Below are 22,422 nucleotides of genomic sequence, written 5' to 3' on the forward strand. Positions count from 1 at the left end.
TATTGTGCATATGCCGATGGACATTTATATGTGTATATCCCTGGGAAATATATACCATTTTGTGGATTTTTAAAAACAAAAATGTTACATGTATTGTTTTATATCTTGATTTTTTTTCTCAAAAATGCCCTAGAAATCTATGCATGTTAATTCATCTCCATTGTTTTAGCTGGAGGGAAGTAGTAGTATTTGTCTTGGCGTCTTTAACACAGCTCTGTGGTGCTGCCTACTTCAGTGCTTGCTTTCCTATCTGTGTGTATCACAGAGACATTCTTTTTACCTTTACACCCCCATCCTACTTCCCTTTCACCCCCATCCCCAGCTTACTCCTTTAATACATATCCTTTGAACTGCAGTCGACTCACTGTGAGGTTGGCTGGCTGTCTTCTTCTTTCATGGCTGCTAGTAATGACTGTTCAGTGGCTGTTTCTTCAGCTGGGCAAAGTTAGACCATGTCTGGGAGTTCAAAGGCATTGGTCTCTGGTTGGTGTATGTCCTGTGTATTGCCTGATCAGTTTCTGCATTACTGACTGTGAGAAACTACAAGTCTTACTCATGCTGGATTCTTTCACCTTGAGTCAGTTTTTCAGTTGTATGTAAGAAATTTTTTCCAATGAATTAAACATACCAACCTTAGAAACTAGCTTGTGAAGGAAGTAAAATAAAGTTAAATGCTCCATTTATCTTTGCTTTTACCAAATAATTTAGGTAAACCTTGCAGTCACCCAAATAATGCCCCTCCTGGTAAATACCAAAACATTCAGAATTAAGACACCTAATTGTAAGGTCTAAGAAGGATCACTTTTAAGATCTGCCCGTTTGCATGCCCGCTAAAGCCTCTAGACCATATAAGAACAATTTAATGAAGTGATACTAGTGTAGACTCTGGGATAATATAGCTTGCATGTGTTTTTTGTGGCTTTTTGTTTTTGTTTTGTTTTGTTTTGAGAGAGGGTATTGCTCTGTCTCCCAGTCTGGAGTGCAGTGGTGTGATCTTGGCTCACTGCAACCTCCGCCTCCTGGGTTCAAGTGATTCTCCTGCCTCAGCCCCCAGAGTAGCTGGGATTACAGGCATGTGCCACCACACTCAGCTAATTTGTGTATTTTTAGTAGGGATGGGATTTCGCCATATTGGCCAGGCTGGTCTCAAACTCCTGGCTTCATATGATCTGCCTGCCTTGGCCTCCCAAAGTGCTGGGATTATAGGTATGAGTCACAGTGCCCAGCCTAACCTGCATTTGAATCTTCATTCCTCTGGTTTAATGAACTTGGGCAAATTTTGTAACTTCTTTGAGTCTAAGTTTTCTCATGTTTATAATGAAGATGAAATTACTTACCTTATAGGGTTTGTTGGGGAGGCAAATCTTTTCCTCTACCCTCTTAGGTTCAGTTCTTGAGGTCCTGGGAATTAAACTTAGACAAAACATAGATTTTTATTCAGGCAGGAGCACACAGAAAAATGTGACTCTAAACTTAGTTGTTAGCTGGGAATTTATATACCTAACTTAATAGGGGAGAGGTAACTTAATGAGGGAGAAGAAGGAGGGAGTGAAGTCTTCTATGTAGGGAAGAACAAATGAGTACTTAGGGGAAGAAATGAAAAAGAAGAAAGTTTGTGATAATGTTTGTTTATGCAGGTACAAGTGGTCTTCTCTGTCTTCTTTCTGGCCAGTAAAATTCTCTGGAAGAGGAGATGTATGGCAGCCTCACTCCCAGTAGTTTCTGCATTTAGTGAGATAAGGTAAGTTCTGAGAAGGCGTTTTTCTGCATCTGTTGAATTTCAAATGTCTTTAGAATAATCTTTATATCAATTCTGGGGTTCTCGGTGAGTCCCCACAGGTTGTTGTGAGAATAACTAAGGTAATATGGCAAAGCTGTTAAGTTAGCACTTCACAAATATTTGCTTTTTTTATTATTTGACAACTAGTCTTTCTGACTTGACACCAGTAGCAGATGGGAAATCATGGTGATTTTTATTTCTAACATTGATCCATTTTGCAGATCAGCCAGTCTGCTGAATTCCTGAGTCAACATTTCCTATGTAGTTACCCAAGTGCTGATTCATTGCTTTTTCTTATGTTCAATTAAACTCCTCATCTAACTTTTCCAAATCAATTTCTCCCTGATTGTTGACTTGCAATTGTCCTAAATAATTTCAGCAACTCAAGAAAATTAACATCTGCTGAGATCTGTTTCTACCTTTCCTAAGTTTCTCTTCATTCCCTTTTAATACCCAGGGATGTCACTCAAGGCTCTTTTTAAACCTATATCAGCTTCACCTCATTTGGCTTTTTGCACATCAGAGGTGAAACAAAAGAGTGAAATCTTTGCTTGTGTAATCCTCTCATGTCATCAATTGTTTATAAATGTTTAGTATTTAAAGGGCCACTAAGGGGCAGTGGGGAAAATGCATCTTGTGGATGGATATCATCGTTTTTTGCTACTTAATAATGTCATGGACTTTCATATGAGATTTCTGTAGCTGGAATGAGAAAAATCCTAATAAGTTTAGGATAGGTCAGAAGATTTGTGCAATGGAGTGAATGTTCGTGTGCTTCCCAAATTTCATATGTTGAAACTATAATCCCAGTGTGATAGTAGTTGGTGGAAGGACCTTTGGAAGGTGGAGCCCTCATGAATGAGATTAGTGCTCTTAAGAGACCAGAGAGCTAGCTAGCTGTCTTTCCACCATATGAGGGTACAATGAAAAGTTGACAGTCTGCAACCAGAAGAGGACTCTAACAAGACCCTCAGCATGCTAGCACCCTGATCTCAGACTTCAGTCTCCAGAACTGTGAGAAATAAATTTCTATTGTTATGTCACCCAGTTTATAGTACTTTGTTATAGAGGCTCAAATTGACTAAGATAATTTGGATATTAGGTTATATTGCTTGCAGGAGGTATGTAACTTCTTGAAACATGTAAACTGTCTGTGTTGTGTTCTGCTGCCTAAATCCACCAGATAAATATTTGGTTTACTTTGCTTGGGAATACCGTTACTCAAAAATATCTTAGATGTTCTCTATACAAATGCCGAAGAGTAAAAACAGGCTAATTATTTCCCCATTTTATATTAGTAATTGCTATTTTATTTGTTAGTGTTTCATTATGATTTAAACAATTGGTATAGGTATATTAATATAATTATTTGCTAGTTGCTAAAAAATATATGCTGCATCTTATGAAAATGCATTTAAAAAACACTTGAATTGGTCATTTGACATGAAAGCATCTTTTGATTTTGAATTCAGAGACTGAGTTGCCAAAAGAGGAAAATATTTAATGCTGTTCCCTGAAGGCTAGTAGTTTATTATTGGTGGGATCACAGGAGGGAGTAAATTTAGAGCTGAAAACGACTCACTGATTCTACAGTATACTTGAATCAAATAAGATCACTGTCCATTTAGCTGGCCAAATAGCTTGGCACAATATGGAAGAAGGAACTAGTTTGGCAGCCTTGGGAAATGTGAGTATCATAAAAAATTGTAATATTTTTAATTAAACAAACCATCAATTCGTTTTAAAACCAGGATATTTCCTCATTTGATTAAGTTTTTTAATACTAGAAAATTAGAATTGTGACCATGTGTATCAGAATAGAGATGAGCTTTAGGCTCTTTTTGATGCGGAATTTGTTCCTGGTTTACTGGCAGCTATTTCAAGAGTTGGGGTTCTAGAGGACCTTTTTCTTAAGTTTTCTCTATCTCCTAGGAAAGAATTTGAACCCTAAAATGTCATTTAAAAGAGTGCCAACTCAAATTAGAACATCATTTACAATAAAAGACAGTAGGTAAGGTTTACAAGTGTAATTACCTGGGTAATTCAGGATAGGAAGCACTAATTTTTCTAAACTGTCAAAGATAATTAAGAGGTTATGGAGTCAGTTAGCCTAAATTATCCCAGTGGTTCACTGTACAATTCAAATATACATGGTGACTCTAACTCCATACTTACAATTTTAAGGCTTATTTTGGAAAAAAAAAAAATGCCTTTGCAAGCTTTGAGATACATTGCTTAAAACTGCAGAGCCTCTTCTTGAAGACCACTGAAGCTAACTAGCATATATTTCCTTGCTTGATGAGGTCTTCAAGAGCCTGATGATTATTCCTAGGTTCATGTATTATACACAACTAACCATTTGTCCCATAGCACCTTATTTTCTCCAGCTAACAGATGAATAGTCTAAAAAATCTGTTCTCTTAATTGAACAACTGTCTCGCTCAGAACTCACTGTGATGAAGCCAATTGTTCACAAGACAGAGGAGTCAGGAAAGGGCCTGACTTCTGAATGACTGATGATCCATATCTTAGCACAGAGAGTTTGACATAAAAGGGTCTCATGAACTCTATGTAAGGCAGGTAGCTGGCCTTGAAAGCCTGATCAGAAGTGACACCTGGATGGCCTGTCCCTTCTGGCCTGCTATTCAAGGGGAGAGGTGATGCAAGAGCCCAGTAAGGAGGCCTGGCAAAGGTGAGGCAAGATTCATTTCTCTTGGGGTATTGGAACAGAATGAAAAACAGGACCAAGGCATAAGCTCAGTTAAACAAAACAGCGCCAGAGACTCATAACCAAGATTGAATTATGTTACCACAGACACCAAGTAGCCACACAGAACTCCTCTCCAGCTTCCCCAAACCTGCTTTTCTGCCTTTCCCATTTCAATAAATGACGCCACCATCCATTTTCCCCTGGTCTCCCATGCTAGACCTGTTACTTTTTTATCTCTCAGCTCCAAATATCTGCTGTCTGCTTTCATAATAAAGTTTGACTGCATATTAAAACTGTAGCAAAAAAACATTGGCCGACTGAAAGCTGGTTTCATTTCCTTAAGGGTTAAAAGAACTTAGTTTTACAAATATGGGACCTATCTCCACACTTTGAGGGGGGTCGGAAATATTTGTTTTATGTCCTGAGGTTACAAATAAGGGGTGATACTCCTCCTCATAGATTTATTAGAATCTCCCTTCTAATACTAAAACTAAAAGGGAAAATTCCATATTAAAAGAGGCTAATTGTTTATATCCAGCATACAGATATCGGCTAGAAAACTTTTATTTTTGAAGGAAAGTACTTATGTAATTTCCAAACTTAAAAAAAATAATGGGCTTTGCTCTTTTTTTGCTGGTTAGTTTTTCTAATTACTTGAGCCTTCTGCCAAGAACATTGAAATGAGAATTTTCTCAGTTTAGTCACCTTTTGTCATATGTGAAAAATGAGTTACTGACATTTGTCAATCAATCTTTGCCTTATTCCTCTGGTTGGTGTGAAACAAAGTGGTGCAGAGAATTTTAGACTGCTGCTGCCGTTTGTGCTCCAAATGATAGCATATTCCTGATTTTCAGTAACCAGGTAAGGATGGACTTTTCTTGCCCGTGCTACCAAATATTCCTAATAAAACACCAAAGTTTATCATCACGTGGTAAACATAGAGAAACTCTATTCAAGATTGGTGCACATCCACTTGTAATTAAAATGAGTTAATGAGACTAAGCATTCCAAATGTCCTGCTTCACAGCAGGTACTATGGGGAATTGAGCTCATTTGGTAATATATTTTGTTTGTGTCTGGTTTCTGATGGGACTGATGAACTATCCCCTTAAACATTTTTATTAGCACATAGTATGTGTCAACTCTTGGGGTTGATACCATGAAGAGTAAGATACAATCTCAGTACCTAGAAATTAGTCTACCTGAATAGAGACTCTTTTTCATGTTTTCAACCCATTATAACATGTTTGAGGGGATTCTACTGAAGAAGCAATGGAGACATCCATTGGAGGTTAACAGTGTTCCTTTGAGTAGTGTGTTTATATGTGCTTTTATATTTTCCAAGCTTTTAGTTTGTTTGTTTTGTAGAAAATGTATTTAATGTTGTATAAGTGGGAAAATAAAGATTTTTTAAAGTGATAAACAAGGATTTATATTCTTTTTCACAGTAGAATGCTTAGTGAGTATTTGTTAAATGAATGAGTATATTTTTCAAATTCTCTAACATTTTTCCTAGTGTCTTTAAAAACAATAATGGCATTTATTTTAGGTCTAAATAACTCCCCAAATTTCCTTTAAGGGAGGTATTCTGAAAACTCTATCTTCAACATTTGAAAACCCCTGATGATAAGTAAAGAGCTTGATAAATTCTGTGGATGTTATATTGCACCCAAAGGATAAAGAAGGTGAATTTGTTTTCCCCTTCTCATTTTTAGAACATCCTCGGCCGGGCGTGGTGACTCAAGCCTGTAATCCCAGCACTTTGGGAGGCCGAGATGGGCGGATCACTAGGTCAGGAGATCGAGACCATCCTGGCTAACACAGTGAAACCCCGTCTCTACTAAAAAGTACAAAAAAAACTAGCCGGGCGAGGTGGCGGGCGCCTGTAGTCCCAGCTACTCGGGAGGCTGAGGCAGGAGAATGGCGTAAACCCAGGAGGCGGAGCTTACAGTGAGCTGAGATCCAGCCACTGCACTCCAGCCTGGGCGACAGAGCGAGACTCCGTCTCAAAAAAAAAAAAAAAAAAAAAAAAAGAACATCCTCAAAATAAACACTATTTGCATATAGGACATAAACACAGCCTGAGTGTCATCATCTAACCTGAACTGATATGAATTGCTAAAGTTTTCCAAACTATCTTGATGGAATAGATTAGAGAAGAGAATGCAAAAAAAAAAAAAAAAAAAAAAAAAAGTCTATCGAAGTTGTAGGGTGTAAAGATAAGTAAATATAATGAAAAGCAACCTTAAGTTAGTGGAACAATTTTATCTTAATCCAGGGATGGAAGATTTCAAAACATAGTCTAGTTTAGATGGATGGACTGTGAGGGCTAATGAGCCCAGTGTTCCAACCTTAGATAGTCCATTCACCTTCTTTATTTTTTTTAGCCAGTGACTGTGTTGCTAAACTGGTCAAACTTCCTACACAGAGGTTCCATGGTCTTGAGGAAAACCGTGTAATAGAAACACAATATAATCAGGAGAAAAGAGTTCAAAATATAAGCTTTAATAATGGTGGGTAGGAATGCTTTGACGTCAATACTGGGAGCAGATCCAGAGAGGGCTGGTGGTAGTTGTTGGTAGAATTCAAGAGAGTTAACTATATGACATGAATTTTACTAAATTGGTCAATTTATTGAGAAAATAGAACTGGAAATATTTAATATTTTCATGAGAAAATTGAATGTGAATGATTGAATGATTCATTTAGCAAGTGTCTTAATTCTGCTGAATGGATATATGTTACTGAGACAGAGTCCTACTGAAGAAACAAGAGAACCACACAACAAACTAAATAAAAGGTGTATTATATGCCTTTTATGAACCAGTCAAGTCCTCTTTCTGCCATGTCTTGCTCTAGAAGCTGCTATAATAGGTTTGATCCAGCATCTTGTTGATACAACTGGACAACAGTCACCTAAACCCCAAACATTTACCTACCACTGCCCATGTCTTTGTTTTCTATTTGCTTGTCTCTTGCCTGTGCAGAACTTCTCTAATGCCATGGTGAAGGCCAGCAGAACTGCTCACACTCATGCACGTGCAGTCAGGAAGTTCAGGGGAGGTATTGCCAGCAGGGTCATCTTTAACCAATGGAGGCCAGGAACTTATAAATAAATATTTTTTCTTTTCACCTCTCAGGTGGATTTTCTGAGATGCATTTCATAAGATTCATTATAAGGTCCTGGTGAGACCTAGTATCAGTTACCCATAGTGGTGGCCAATTCAATGAGGCATTTTTGAACTCATTCTCCCTCCTTCTCTGTCCTACTCTCTTAGGCTCTCAGTTATGCTTCTTGGGATTATTGCCCAAATAAACTACCAATATGCAAGCCTATATCTTAGCCTTATTTTGAAAGACTAATGTCCGACCAGGGGAGGGAGAAATCAATGTGATAATGAAGCCATAGCCTAAGAACAGTAATTGCAAAGAGAAGTGAAAAGATAGATTTGAGAGATAGAATCTATATAAGAATGGTAGTACTTAGTAATGAAACAATGAAGACTGACAATAGTCTGCTCAGATGGTCCAATAATGAGTTCTATCCTAGAAGAGGCCATAACTTTAGTGGGATGCCCAGTAGGCAGTTGGAGCTAAAATTCAGGAATCAAGTGAGAGTTGAAATCTTGAGGATGAATGAGTTCTTTTTTTTTTTTTACTTTGAGAAGTGAGTTCAGTGGCATGATCACAGCTTATGGCAGCCTTGACCTCCAGGACTCAAACGATCCTCCTACCATGGCCTCCCAAGTAGCTAGGACCACAGATGCGTGCCACTACTCTTGGCTAATTTTTTAAAAAATTTTCTAGAGATAGAGTCTTCCTATGTTGCCCAGACTGGTCTTGAACTCCTTGGCTCAAGTCGTCTTCCCATCTCAGCCTCCCAAGATGCTGGGATTACAGGTGTGAACCACTATGGCTGGCCATGAACGAGTTCTTGAGAAAGAAGACTTTATGAAGAGACGGCCAATGGGCTATAGACTGAATTTCAGACAATGGTCAGATTTCAGAAATCCAGAGAAAAAGGAAAGGACAGCTACTGAGCACTCAGGAAAATAGACAAGTTTAGAGCTATGTGTAATGGTGGATAAGTGGGAAAAACATACAGTTCCATTCCACCATCAGGTCAGAGACCAGACTGAAGAGGCTAAAGATGGAAATAGAGAATAGACAGTGAAGAGACGGAGACAGTAATGGAGATGGTTCACTGAGCAGATGAATGCAGAGGGAGATAGTTCACTCTTCACAAGTAACAAGCTTGTTAGGAATGAACTAAAGGAGAAAAGTTAGAAGCGTGTAGATCCAAATGTAGTAATTTTTGTCAGCATTTAAAAAATGGAGAAAAAAAAACTAATGGAGAGAACTTTCATATAAAAAAATTCCAATTTTAAAATTTTCAAATAAAATTCGCTGAAATTAATCATCGGTTACACAGAAAATCTAATATTTATCTTACTTTTACACGCTTATGCATTTTTTATACTTAAGAACACTTATTTTTAAAAAAGATGAACACTCAAAAGCACTTCCTCTAAGATGTTGGTCCACAGAACGGCATTATTGAAAAGTAGCTCTCTTCCAGAAAACATTGGAAGAATTCCACTTGAATAAATATTGCATAACTCAGTGCCTACTTTTACATACCCATATTTGTGTTAAGCTAATCCTAGTTTCTAAAAAAAGGTTGTTGTACTGTTGAAAAGCATTTCTGAAATACTGCCAACCCCATCTTGTGATTGAAGTTTTTTGGTATAAAACAGGTTGGGGATGAGATGCCAAGCAGGTATTTAGAGAGAGAGTTTGAATTTGATCTTTTTATATATGAATAAATCATGGTTTAGATCCCCAATCCCCAGGCTACAAACTCTTGATCTGAACTGGGAGTCCCCAACACCCTGCTGGTCCATGGCCTGTTAGGAACTGGGCCACACAGCAGGAGGTGAGTGAGGGCGAGTGAGCATTATTGCCTGAGCTCGGCTCCTGTCAGATCAGCAGCGGCATTAGATTCTCATAAGAGTGTGAACCCTGTTGTGAACTTTGCATGTGAGGGATCTAAGTTGTACGCTCCTTAGGAGAATCTAATGCCTAATGATCTGATGTGGAACAGTTTCATCCTGAAACAATCCCCCACTCTTCCTGTCATGGAAAAATTGTTTTCAATGAAACCAGTTCCTGGTGCCAAAAAGGTTGGGGACTTCTGGTTTAGATAATCTGTTTCTGCAAAAATGTTTTCAATATGCAATCTGGTCATTTTCTACTTTTTCCATTGAATATTTTTTTTCTGGTCATTTTTAACCATCTACTTTAAATATAAATGTCATTTTATCATAGTGTGCTTAGATTTTAGCATCCATTATCCTTCCAGGGTGTGTTTATTATCTGTTGGACTTTCACTTTGGATTAAACAGTTACTATATGAGTGAAATTTGAGACAGTGACTAGCTGCCCAGAGAATGAGTGAGCCTTATAAACTACATATTGTTTATTCAGTGCCTTGTTATAAACCTTTTGTTTATCCACATAATATAACTGTGACAATCAAACTATAATTTACAGAAGGGTTTTTTCTTGTTTTACATTCTCATGACTATCATATCTGGTTTCAATTGATACTAAGCAATGGATGAGTTCTCTGTTGCTTTTTAACTTTTGTATCAATAAGGAACTTGGATTTCTTGTGTATTAACAAATACTACATAGGCACCAAGATGAGGAACAAGAAAAAATTAGGACAAATAAAGATTCACACCAAAAAGAAAATTAAAATAATATATGGAATATTTATCAATCTGCAAGTTGAGTAAGCAAAACTAAGAGATATAAAAGTTTAAAAACAACAGAGAACTCATCCATTGCTTAATATCTATCAATTGAAACAAGATATTATGATAGCCATGAGATCTTTTTTAAAAGGAGGGAGTAAAATGTTCTGCAATTCTATCAGAGAGAACCACTGTTGACATTTTTGTTTACATGATACTATAATTATTTGGAATGCCTTTATATAAATAATTTAAAACATGAATGGTATCATTTGGGAAGGTTAGCAAATAACCTTCCCAAACTTGCTTTTTTCATTAACATCTATTACATATGTATAATCCTACCCTAATGTTCTTCTATAATATGATTCATATTCTTAACTAACCCTTTAGGATATAGCACTATGTTATTTCTGTATCAGATAGAACTTTTATTTTCAAGTAACAAAACCCCCTTGAGCTTAAGAAATATATTAGAAAAACACAGGAATATCTTGAGGAATCAAAGGACAAAGATGGAGCTGAAAACATTCTCTTGACTTCTATGTATGCTTCTCTCTGTGTTTCTGATTCATTCCCTGCCTCTTAACCAACAGTTTTCCTCTGCTTCTTACTACATTGATGAAAACATGACCAAGACTGCTCCCAAGTTTATATATCATAGATCCAATTATCCTGAGAAAAACAAAATCAGTCCCAATCCTTTCTTAGCTCCCTTCCCCACTCACGATTCCAAATTTTCAGAATTATCAGATGTTCACCTTGGCAGAATCAACTGGGGCCAAGGACTGATGTTTGATGAACGTGGCTGCCGTGTGTTACCCTATGGCCATACAAGTGATCAGGAGAGGCTATTCAGAGGTAAAGGAGAGACTGGACAAACAACCTGTAAATACTATCACATTCTCATTACTTACACTCATTCTTATTTGGAGATATTTGTTGCAATAAATTGGCACAGTTAAACTAGTAAAAGGAAATTCTTTTTGGTTCATTCATTAGTGAGGATAGTTTTGTATAAGATTAAATTTGCTTTATCTGACAGTGGGCTGTAACTCCTTCCCGTGTTTTTGAACTATGGACCTACAAAAGAGGTATCATCTGCCAAAAGCACTCTAGTTTGATTGAACTGGAAAATTATCTATTTTCAAAATCATAATAGAAAATTATATGATGGAAAAAGGTCTTAAAATTTGTTGACTGTTCTCAACTAAACTTACTTCTGTGTAACATCATCTTTCTCACATAATAAATTTTATGGTTATTATAGGAAAAGTAATTCTAGTGTTTAAGAAAAGGACATTAATTTTTACAGAGAAAAAAATCATAACCAACTTAAAGTAAATCGAAATTTTCTGTGGATACTCATTATACAACTAGAAATGTTTCCATAGGAGAGTAAAATCTTCCAGTCAAGCACATTAAAAACTTGTGAAGGGAAAGGAATTAATAGTATAGAAGGCCCAAGGCAAATCAGGTGTTACAGAATTTCATCGGTTTTCTGTTTTCTAGAAATGCCTACATTGTTACCTAAGACTGGAATCTCTACATTTTGTCAGTTCTCCTATTCTCTACTGTAATAGTTACCTAAGGCTGTATAACAAATTGCCCCCAAATTTAACAGCTTATATGACAACCGACATTTATTACACACAGTTTCTCACGGTCAGGAATCCAGAAGGGAGTTAGCTGGGTGGTTTTGGCTCAGGGTCTTTCATAAAGTTGCAGTTAAGCTGTCAGCTGTAGCTACAGTCCTCTGAAGGCTTCAAAGCTCACTCATTTGGGTGTCAAAAGGGAGGCTTATTTCTTTACAACATGGGCCTTTCTTTGGGGTTGCTCATGACACAGGAGCTGGGCTTCCCACAGAACAAATTATCTGAGAGAAGAGGGGGTGGAGCAGAAGATACACTGTCTTTTATGGCTTAGTCTTGGGAGTGACAAACCATCACCTTGGCCATTTTCTGTTAGTTGCACAGATCAACCCGAATATAATGTGGGAGGGATTACATAGGATGTGAATACTAAGAGGTGGGAATCATTGGAGGTCATCTTAGGGGTGGGCTCCCACATATACCATCATCAGATGTTAAAAATTGTTCTCATAACTTGAGATATAGTTGCATCTTTAGAACTCTGATTCCCTTCTATTATTTCTCTTCTTGGTATTCACAGTAATGTTACAAATCAACTCTAATTTTATAGTTTTAGCACAGAGCCTACTTTAAACAAAAACAGGCCAATTGAATATTTATCTGTATTCAGGCTATTGTTCATTCATTCATTCAACAATTACTTATTGAGCTCAGGGCAATGTACTTTCTTTATTGTACTGACATGTCACCCCTGTGTTGTATCCCCTTCTTTTTTTTTTATTTTATTTACTTATTTTTTTAATTATTATACTTTTTTTTAAATTATTATACTTTAAGTTCTAGGGCACATGTGCACAACGTTCAGGTTTGTTACATAGGTATATATGTGCTATGTTGGTTCGCTGCACCCATCAACTTGTCATTTACATTAAGTAATTCTCCTAGTGCTATCCCTCCCCTAGCCCTCCACCCGCCGACAGGCCCTGGTGTGTGGTGTTCCCCTTCGTGTGTCCATGTGTTCTCATTGTTCAACTCCCACCTATGAATGAGAACATGCGGTGTTTGGTTTTCTGTCCTTGTGATAGCTTAGAATGATTGTTTCCAGCTGCATCCATGTGCCTGCAAAGGACATAAACTCATCCTTTTTTATGACTGCATAGTATTCCATGGTGTATATGTGCCACATTTTCTTAATCCAGTCTATCATTGATGGACATTTGGGTTGGATCCAAGTCTTTGCTATTGTGAATAGTACTGCAATACACACTCGTGTGCATGTGTCTTTATGGTAGCATGATTTATAATCCTTTGGGTATATCCCCAGTAATGGGATCACTGGGTCAAATGGTATTTCTCGTTCTAGATCCTTGAGGAATTCCCACGCTGTCTTCCACAATGGTTGAACTAATTTACACTCTCACCAACAGTGTAAAAGCATTCCTATTTTTCCACACCCTCTCCAGCATCTGTTGTTTCCTGACTTTTTAATGATCACCATTCTAACTGGCATGAGATGGTATCTCATTGTGGTTTTGATATGCATTTCTCTGATGAACAGTGATGATGAGCATTTTTTCATATGTTTGTTGGCTGCATAAATATCTTATTTTGAGAAGTGTCTGTTCCTATCCTTTGCCCACTTTTTGATGGGGTTGTTTTTTTCTTGTAAATTTGTTTCAGTTCTTTTTAGATTCTGGATATTAGCCCTTTGTCAGTTGGGTAGATTGCAAAAATTTTCTCCCATTCTGTAGGTTGCCTGTTCACTCTGACGATAGTTTCTTTTGCTGTGAAGAAGCTCTTTAGTTTAATTAGATCACATTTGTCAATTTTGACCTTTGTTGCTTTGGTCTTTTGGTGTTTTGGTCATGAAGTCTTTGCCCATGCCTATGTCCTGAATGGTATTGCCTAGGTTTTCTTCTAGGGACTTATGGTGTTAGGTCTTACATTTAGGTCTTTAATCCACCTTGAGTTAATTTTTGTATATAGTTTAAGGAAGGGATCCAGTTTCAGCTTTCTACATAGGGCTAGCCAGTTTCCCCAGCACCATTTATTAAATAGGGAATCCTTTCCCCATTGCTTGTTTTTGTCAGATTTGTCAAAGATTAGTTGTAGATATGTTGTGTTATTTCAGACACCTCTGTTCTGTTCCATTTGTCGATATATCTGTTTTGGTACCAGTACCATGCTGTTTTGGTTATTGTAGCCTTGTAGTATAGTTTGAAGTCAGGTAGCATGATGCCTTTGGCTTTGTTCTTTTGCTTTGGATTGTCTTGGCTATGTGGGCTCTTTTTTGGTTCCATATGAACTTTGAAGTAGTTTTTTTCCAATTCCGTGAAGAAAGTCCATGGTAGCTTGATGGGGATAGCATTGAATCTATAAATTACCTTGTGAAGTATGGCCATTTTCAGAATATTGATTCTTCCTATCCATAAGCATGGTATGTTCTTCCATTTGTTTGTGTCCTCTTTTATTTCGTGAACCAGTGGTTTGTAGTTCTCCTTGAACAGGTCCTTCACATCCCTTGTAAGTTGTATTCCTAGATATTTTACTCTCTTTGTAGTAATTGTTAATGGGAGTTCACGCATGATTTGGCTTCTGTCTATTTTTGGTGTATAGGAATGCTTGTGATTTTTGCACATTGATTTTGTATCCTGAGACTTTGCCAAAGTTGCCTATCAGCTTAAGGAGATTTTGGGCTGACACAATGGGATTTGCTAAATATACAATCATGTCATCTGCAAACAGAGACAATTTGACTTCCTCTTTTCCTAATTGAATACCCTTTATTTCTTTCTCTTGCCTGATTTCCCTAGCCAGAATTTCCAACACTATGTTGAATAGGAGTGGTGAGAGAGGGCATTCTTGTCTTGTGCCAGTTTTCAAAGGGAATGCTTCCAGTTTTTCCCCATTCAGTATGATATTGGCTGTGGGTTTGTCATAAATAGCTCTTATTGTTTTGAGATATGTTCCATCAATACCTAGTTTAGTGAGAGTTTTTAGCATGTAGGGGTGTTGAACTTTGCCGAAGGCCTTTTCTACATCTATTGAGTTAATCATGTGGTTTTTGTCATTGGTCCTGGTTATGTGATTGATTATGTTTATTGATTTGTGTATGTTGAACCAGCCTTGCATCCCAGGGATGAAGCTGACTTGATCATGGTGGATAAGCTTTTTGATATTCTGCTGGATTTGGTTTGCCAGTATTTTATTGAGGATTTTCACATCAATGTTCATATTGGACTAAAATTCACTTTTTTTGTTGTGTCTCTACCAGGCTTTGGTATCGGAATGATGCTAGCCTCGTAAAATGAGTAAGGGAGGATTCCCTCTTTTTCTGTTGTTTGGAATAGTTTCAGAAGGAATGGTACCAGCTTCTCTTTGTACCTCTGGTAGAATTCGGCTGACTTCATCTGGTCCTGGACTTTTTTTGGTTGGTAGGCTATTAATTATTGCCTCAATCTCAAAGCCTGTTATTGGTCTATTCAGAGATTCAACTTCTTCCTGCTTTAGTCTTGGGAGGGTGTATATGTCCAGGAATTTATGCATTTCTTCCAGATTTTCTAGTTTATTTGCATAGAGATGTTATAGTATTCTCTGGTGGTAGTTTGTATTTCTGTGGAATTGGTGATGATATCCCCTTTATCATTTTTTATTGTGATTATTTGATTCTTCTCTCTTTTCTTCTTTATTAGTCTTGCTAGCAGCCAATTTTGTTGATCTTTTCAAAAAAACAGCTCCTGGACTCATTGATTTTTTGAAGGGTTTTTTTGTGTCTCTGTCTCCTTCAGTTCTGCTCTGATCTTAGTTATTTCTTGCCTTCTACTAGCCTTTGAATTTGTTTGCTCTGGCTTCATTAGTTCTCTTAATTGTGATGTTAGGGTGTTGAATTTAGATCTTTCCTCCTTTCTCTTGTGGGCATTTAGTGCTATAAATTTGCATCTACACACTGCTTTAAATTTTTCCCAGATATTCTGGTACATTGTGTCTTTGTTCTCATTGGCTTCAAATAGCATCTTTATTTCTGCCTTCATTTCATTATTTACCCAGTAGTCAGTTCAGAAGCAAGTTGTTCAGTTTCCATGTAGTTGTGTGGTTTTGAGTGAGTGTATTAATCCTGAGTTGTAATTTGATTGCACTGTGGTCTGAGAGACAGTTTGTTGTGATTTCTGTTCTTTTACATTTGCTGAGGAGTGTTTTACTTCCAATTATGTGGTCAATTTTAGAATAAGTGCGATGTGGTGCTGAGAACAACGTATATTCTGTTGATTTGGGGTGGAGAGTTCTGTAGATGTCTATCAGATCCGCTTGATCCAGACATGAGTTGAAGTCCTGGATATACTTGTTAACCTTCTGTCTCATTGATCTAAGATTGATAGTGGGGTGTTAAAGTCTCCCATTATTATTGTGTGGGCATCTAAGTCTCTTTGTAAGTCTCTAAGGACTTGCTTTATGAATCTGAGTGCTTCTGTATTGGGTGCATATATATTTGGGATAGTTAGCTTTTCTTGCTGAATTGATACCTTTACCATTTTGTGGTAGCCTTCTTTACTCTTTTGATCTTTGTTGGTTTAAAGTCTGTTTTATCAGAGATTAGGATTTCAACCCCTGCTTTTCTTTGCTTTCCATTTGCTTGGTAGATCTTCCTCCATCCCTTTATTTTCAGCCTATGTGCATCTTTTCACGTGAGGCGGGTCTCCTGAATACAGCAAACTGATGGGTCTTGACTCTTTATCCAATTTGCCAGTCTGTGTCTTTTAATTGGGGCAGTTAGCCCATTTACATTTAAGGTTAATATTGTTATGTTTGAATTTGATCCTGTCATTATGATGTTAGCTGGTTATTTTGCCCATTAATTGATGCAGTTTCTTCACGGTGTCAATGGTCTTTACAATTTGGCATGTTTTTGCAGTGGCTGGTACTGGTTGTTCCTTTCCATGTTTAGTGCTTCCTTCAGGAGCTCTTGTAAGGCAGGCCTGGTGGTGACAAAAATCTCTCAGCCTTTGCTTGTCTGTAAAGGATGTTATTTCTCCTTCACTTATGAAGCTTAGTTTGGCTGGATATGAGATTCTGGGTTGAAAATTCTTTTCTTTAAGAATGTTGAATATTGGCTCCCACTTTCTTCTGTCTTGTAGGGTTTCTGCTGAGAGATCCGCTATTAGTCTGATGGGTTTCCCTTCGTGAGTAACCTGACGTTTCTCTCTGACTGCCCTTAAAATTTTTTCTTCATTTCAACCTTGGTGAATCTGACAATTTTGTGTCTTGGGGTTACTCTTCTCAAGGAGTATCTTTGTGGTGTTCTCTGTATTCCTGAATTTGAATGTTGGCCTGCCTTGCTAGGTTAGGGAAGTTTTCCTGGATAATATCCTGAAAAGTGTTCCCTTTTTTTTTTTTCTTTTTTTTGATGGAGTCTCTCTCTGTCACCAGGCTGGAGTGCAGTGGCATGATCCCAACTCACTGCAACCTCTGACTCCCCGGTTCAAGTGATTCTCCTGCCTCAGCCTCCCAAGTAGCTAGAATTACAGGCATATGCCACCACATCCAGCTAATTTTTGTATTTTTAGTAGAACCGGGGTTTCACCATATTGGCCAGGATGGTCTCGATCTCCTGACCTCATTATCTACCCACCTCGGCCTCCCAAAGTGCTGGGGTTACAGGCGTGAGCCACAGCGCCTGGTCCTGAAGAGTGTTTTGTAACTTGGTTCCATTCTCCCCATCACTTTCCGGTACACCAATCAAACATATATTTGGTCTTTCCACATAGTCCCATATTTCTTGGAGGCATTGTTCATTTCTTTTTGCTCTTTTTTCTCTAATCTTGTTTCTCACTTTATTTCATTAATTTGATGGTCAATCACTGATATCCTTTCTTCCACTTGATTGAATTGGCTATTGAAGCTTGTGCATTTGTCATGAAGTTCTCGTGCTGTGGTTTTCAGCTCCATCAGGTCGTTTAAGGTCTTCTCTACACTGTTTATTCTAGTTAGCAATTCATCTAACCTTTTTTCAAGGTTTTCAGATTCCTTGAGATAGGTTAGAACGTGCTGCTTTAGCTCAGAGAAGTTTGTTATTACCAACCTTCTGAAGCCTACTTCTGTCAGCTCGTCAAAGTCATTGTCCACCCAGCTTTGTTCCATTGCTGGCGAGGAGTTGCAATCTTTTGCAGAAGAGGCACTCTGGTTTTTGGAATTTTCCACTTTTCTGGTCTGGTTTCTCCCTATTTTTGTTGTTTTATCTACCTTTGGTCTTTGATGTTGGTGACCTACAGAAGGGGTTTTGGTGTGGATGTCCTTTTTGTTGATGCTGATGCTATTCCTTTCTGTTTGTTAGTTTTCCTTCTAACAATAAGGCCCCTCAGCTGCAGGTCTGTTGGAGTTTGCTAGAGGTTCACTCCAGACCCTATTTGCCTGGGTATCACCAGTGGAGGCTGCAGAACAGCAAATATTCCTGCCTGATCCTTCCTCTGGAAGCTTCATCCCAGAGGGGCACCCACCTGTTTGAGGTGTCTGTCGGCCCCTACTGGGAGGTGTCTTCCAATCAGGCTACACAGGGGTCAGGGACCTCCGTTTGAGGAGGCAATCTGTCTGTTCTCAGATCTCGAATGCCATGCTGGGAGAACCACTGCTCTCTTCAGAGCTGTCTGACAGGGACATTTAAGTCTGCAGGAGCTGTCTGCTGCCTTTTGTTCTGCTATGCCCTGCCCTCAGAGGTAGACTCTAGAGAGGCAGTAGTCCTTGCTGAGCTGCAATGGGTTCCACCAAGTTCAAGCTTCCCAGCCACTTTGTTTACCCTGTGAGCTACTCAAGCCTCAGCAATGGTGGACGCCTCTCCCCCTGTCAAGCTGCAGCATCCCAGGTTGATCTCAGACTACTGTGCTAGTAGTGAGCAAGGCTCCATGGGCATGGGATGTGCCCAGCCAGGCACAGGAGGGTATATCCTGGTCTGCCGCTTGCTGAGACCATGGGAAAACTGCAGTATTTGGTCAGAAGTGTACTGTTTATCCAGTTACAGTCTGTCATGACTTCCCTTGGCTAGGAAAGGGAAATCCCCTGACCCCTCACGCTTACCAGGTGAGGCAACACCCTGCCCTGCTTCAGCTCACCCTCTGTGGGCTGCACCCACTGTCCAACCAGTCCCAGTGAGATGAACCAGGTACCTCGGTTGGAAATGCAGAAATCACCCATCTTCTGCGTCGATCTTGCTGGGAGCTGCAGACTGGAGCTATTCCTAAGTGGCCATCTTGGAACCTGACTAGTATTGCCTTCTTTCTAAAAAAACAGGTTTATTGAAAGATAATTCCTGTATTATACAGTTCACACATTTAAAGTCTAAAGCCTCTCTTTTTAAACTTTATTTTTCAAGACAAATGGCCTGACAGTATCTAAATTTGGGGACTATTCTTGTGAATCAAGATATTTGGCCACTCTATGCACTTCAATAACAAAGTCCAACCTTAAGATTCCATAGATACATGTTCTTCTATTAGGGCACACAGGAAGACACAGATGCCTTCTTTATTCTTCCTGTTATAACTCCATAGAACTCCAAAAACCTAGAGGGATATTGAATATGTAGCAAACAGGATCAAACAAGTAACTTCAGTGACATGCAGACCTATTTACTTTTAGATAAGTTCTCCAATCACATCCCTATCATTTTATCCCTAAGAACTTATAAACCAAGCCCCAGTAGTGACTATAAAAGGCCTGTTACCAAATTATCAGTATACACCCAAGTGCTGCAGCTCCAAATAATCAGGTCACAAGGAAAGGAAATTCTATTTTAACTATTGATATTCTAAAAAATTAAAAGATGCTTTCGCATGCTCTTTAAAAACAATCATGACCGGGCACAGTGGCTCACGCCTGTAATCCCAGCACTTTGGGAGGCCAAGGCAGGCGGATCATGAGGTCAGGAGATCGAGATCATCCTGGCTAACATGGTGAAACCCCATCTCATTACTATTAAAAAAAAATTACAAAAATTAGCCGGGCATGGTGGTGGGCGCCTGTAGTCCCAGCTACTTGGGAGGCTGTGGCAGGAAAATGGTGTGAACCCGGGAAGCGGTGCTTGCAGTGAGCTGAGATCCCGCCACTGCACTCCAGCCTGCAGCCTGGCAACAGAGCAAGACTCTGTCTCAAAAAAATCATAAGCATAAAACAAAGCAGATGTTTATCTTAAGGGAAATGTGATATACATTCTTTTATTTCTCCCTTTGGGATAATTTTTAATTGTTAAAAATTATATAACTAGTGTATTTACACTACAAGAAATTAGAAAATACTAAAGCCAGAAGTACAAGAATTATAAGAACTCCTGATGTTATTATTCAGAGATATCCTGTGTATAAGTTCTGGGGTATATCCTTCCAAATACTTCTTTCGGTGTATACTTACATAAATTGTAGCTGGTATATTGCAAGCTTAGCTTTAACAGTCTATAATTAAAAACTAGGCTTGTATGAATATTTGACACCCAGATTATTTCCAATTGTTGTGTAGTCTATCTATCCTGATCTCCAACAGGTATCTATCACCTTCTTTCTTCCCTGCCCTGGCTCCCCTGGGTCCATGTTTACTATTGTGGCTCCTGAAGGAACCTTATCATCGCCATTGCTAATGGTGTCCCCTCCCTCTGTGAAGGTTCTTATGGTGCTTACAAGACTGACAAGTATCTTGTGGGCCTCAAAACAGCATTGCCATGTGCCATGACTCTCCTTTAGCTTCTTAGAGCTCAGTTCCCTATCAGCAATCCTGCAAACAAACACGAATGTTTATTCATAAGAACAAGTGACATTTTTAAGACCGTGAGATCTTAAGCTAAATATATAAAATAAAACATTTATCTCAAAAAGACTAATACTTGTCACACAATAAGAACACTTAGCTTACCCATAAAGCCAGACTCTTGTGTGAACCTCTTTGTGCTAAAACACTCAAGTTTTAGGGGCTCACCATCTCCGGCGTCTATTCAGATGAGAGATCAGCTTAATACTTACATCATTAAATGGCCTATGGAGGATTTTCAGATAAACAAGCAATAGTCTACCCTAAAAGCAGATCCAATAACTGCAAAAGAAGCAACAGTAAAACCCAGTTCACTTCTTTGACAATTTTGTAGGTTCTTATCTTCTCCAGCCAGGTTTCAATTGGCCAAGTTTCAGTAAAGGTGCAAGTTCAAAGTTCTTGCTCCTGATTAGCTGTCTCAGCTATTAACTCTGGTTCCTCTGAGGAGGGTCTTTACTATAGGTTGGGAATAGCAAAGGGGAAATTTTCCATTTTAATGCTTCAAGCATATGTAGACTTTTAAGTTGTTGCAGTGTGGATATATTTATATATTAGTGACATTGGAGGATCACGAGTTCAGGAGATTGAGACCATCCTGGCTAACATGGAGAAACCCCATCTCTACCAAAACTACAAAAAAATATTTGCCGGGCGTGGTCATGGGTGCTTGTAGTCCCAGCTACTTGGGAGGCTGAGGCAGGAGAATGGCGGGAACCCAGGAGGTGGAGCTTGCAGTGAGCCGAGATCGTGCCACGGCGAGATCTCCAGCCTGGGCGACAGATTGAGACTCCATCTCAAAAAATAAATAAATAAATAAACAAATAATAAATAAAAATAAAAATCTGCCAGTGTCACCACCAACAAAACAAAAGTAGAGATCCAGCCCCAAACATGTTGAAGCATTCAGAGCAAAGCTCATGGTGTATCTCTTTTTAATGCACTGTTACAGAACTGGTTACCTCTTATAGGACTCTGTAAAAGTAAGATGCTGTTCTTGTTATTCTCAGATCTTATAAAACCCACGTCACTTAGGATTCTTATGGTTGCATATAACAGAAACCCAATTGAGAACACTTAAGACAAATGGAAAATTTATTATAAGACTATGAGTGTCAGTTATGGAAACCTGCTACTGCAACTTATCCAGGCCTCTAGTATCTTAATGGCTGGGAATACTGCAGGTAACTGTATCAGTTAGCTAATGCTGCATTACAAACCACCCTTATAAAAACCACGATTTACTATTTTTCACAAGTCTATGGGTTGACTGGGCAGTTCTGCTCATCTGGACTAGGATTGGGTGATCTCAGGGGAGCATCTCCTTGTCTCTTTAGTCAGTTGGTGAGTCAACTCTCTCCTGGCTTTTTAGGATGATGTTGGCTGTGGCTCCATAGCTATGCTTCTTATCCTTCTAGCAAGCTAGCCAAGCATGTTCTTAGGGAGAAGATAAAAATTGTAAATATGCAAGGCTTCTTGTGATCAAGACTTGAAACTGGCACTCTGTCACTATTGCCAAGTCACAAGTCCAACCCAGATCTAAGCAGTGGGCCACTGGTTCCACCTCTTGTTGGGAAGACCTGAGTCATACTGTAAAGGGAGTGGCATACAGGAAGGGGAATAAAGAATTGGGGACAGTTATGCAATCTGTCTCCTATAGTCATCCAGGGAAGGATTGCTTATTCTTTTACTGCAGACCAGCTTTCTCTTTTACCTGGTCCATGTAGTATGGTAGTAAATGGCCACTGCTACCAGCTTCCAAGTTTACTTTGTTTTGAGATGGAGTCACCCAGGCCGGAA

General features: G+C 38.7%; 1 protein-coding gene across 10 annotated transcripts in view; it reads left to right on the forward strand.

Moving 5' to 3' along the window:
- LOC104659747 overlaps nucleotides 1-22,422 on the forward strand; it is a 147,447-nt gene that overhangs the window by 21,539 nt on the left and 103,486 nt on the right. For 7 of the 10 annotated variants that reach the window (XR_004056269.1, XR_004056265.1, XR_004056271.1 and 4 more), the window contains one exon: nucleotides 1,638-1,741. The exons of 1 other annotated variant lie outside the window; for it this stretch is intronic. The gene's annotated coding sequence lies outside the window, so the exon portion shown is untranslated. Of the gene's footprint in view, nucleotides 1-1,637; nucleotides 1,742-5,276; nucleotides 5,352-22,422 lie in introns of all 10 variants that reach the window. 2 more of the 10 variants (XR_004056266.1, XR_004056267.1) reach the window with 1 other exon arrangement.

Source organism: Rhinopithecus roxellana, chromosome 3 (genome assembly GCF_007565055.1).
Source record: "Rhinopithecus roxellana isolate Shanxi Qingling chromosome 3, ASM756505v1, whole genome shotgun sequence".
Lineage (NCBI taxonomy): Eukaryota > Metazoa > Chordata > Mammalia > Primates > Cercopithecidae > Rhinopithecus > Rhinopithecus roxellana.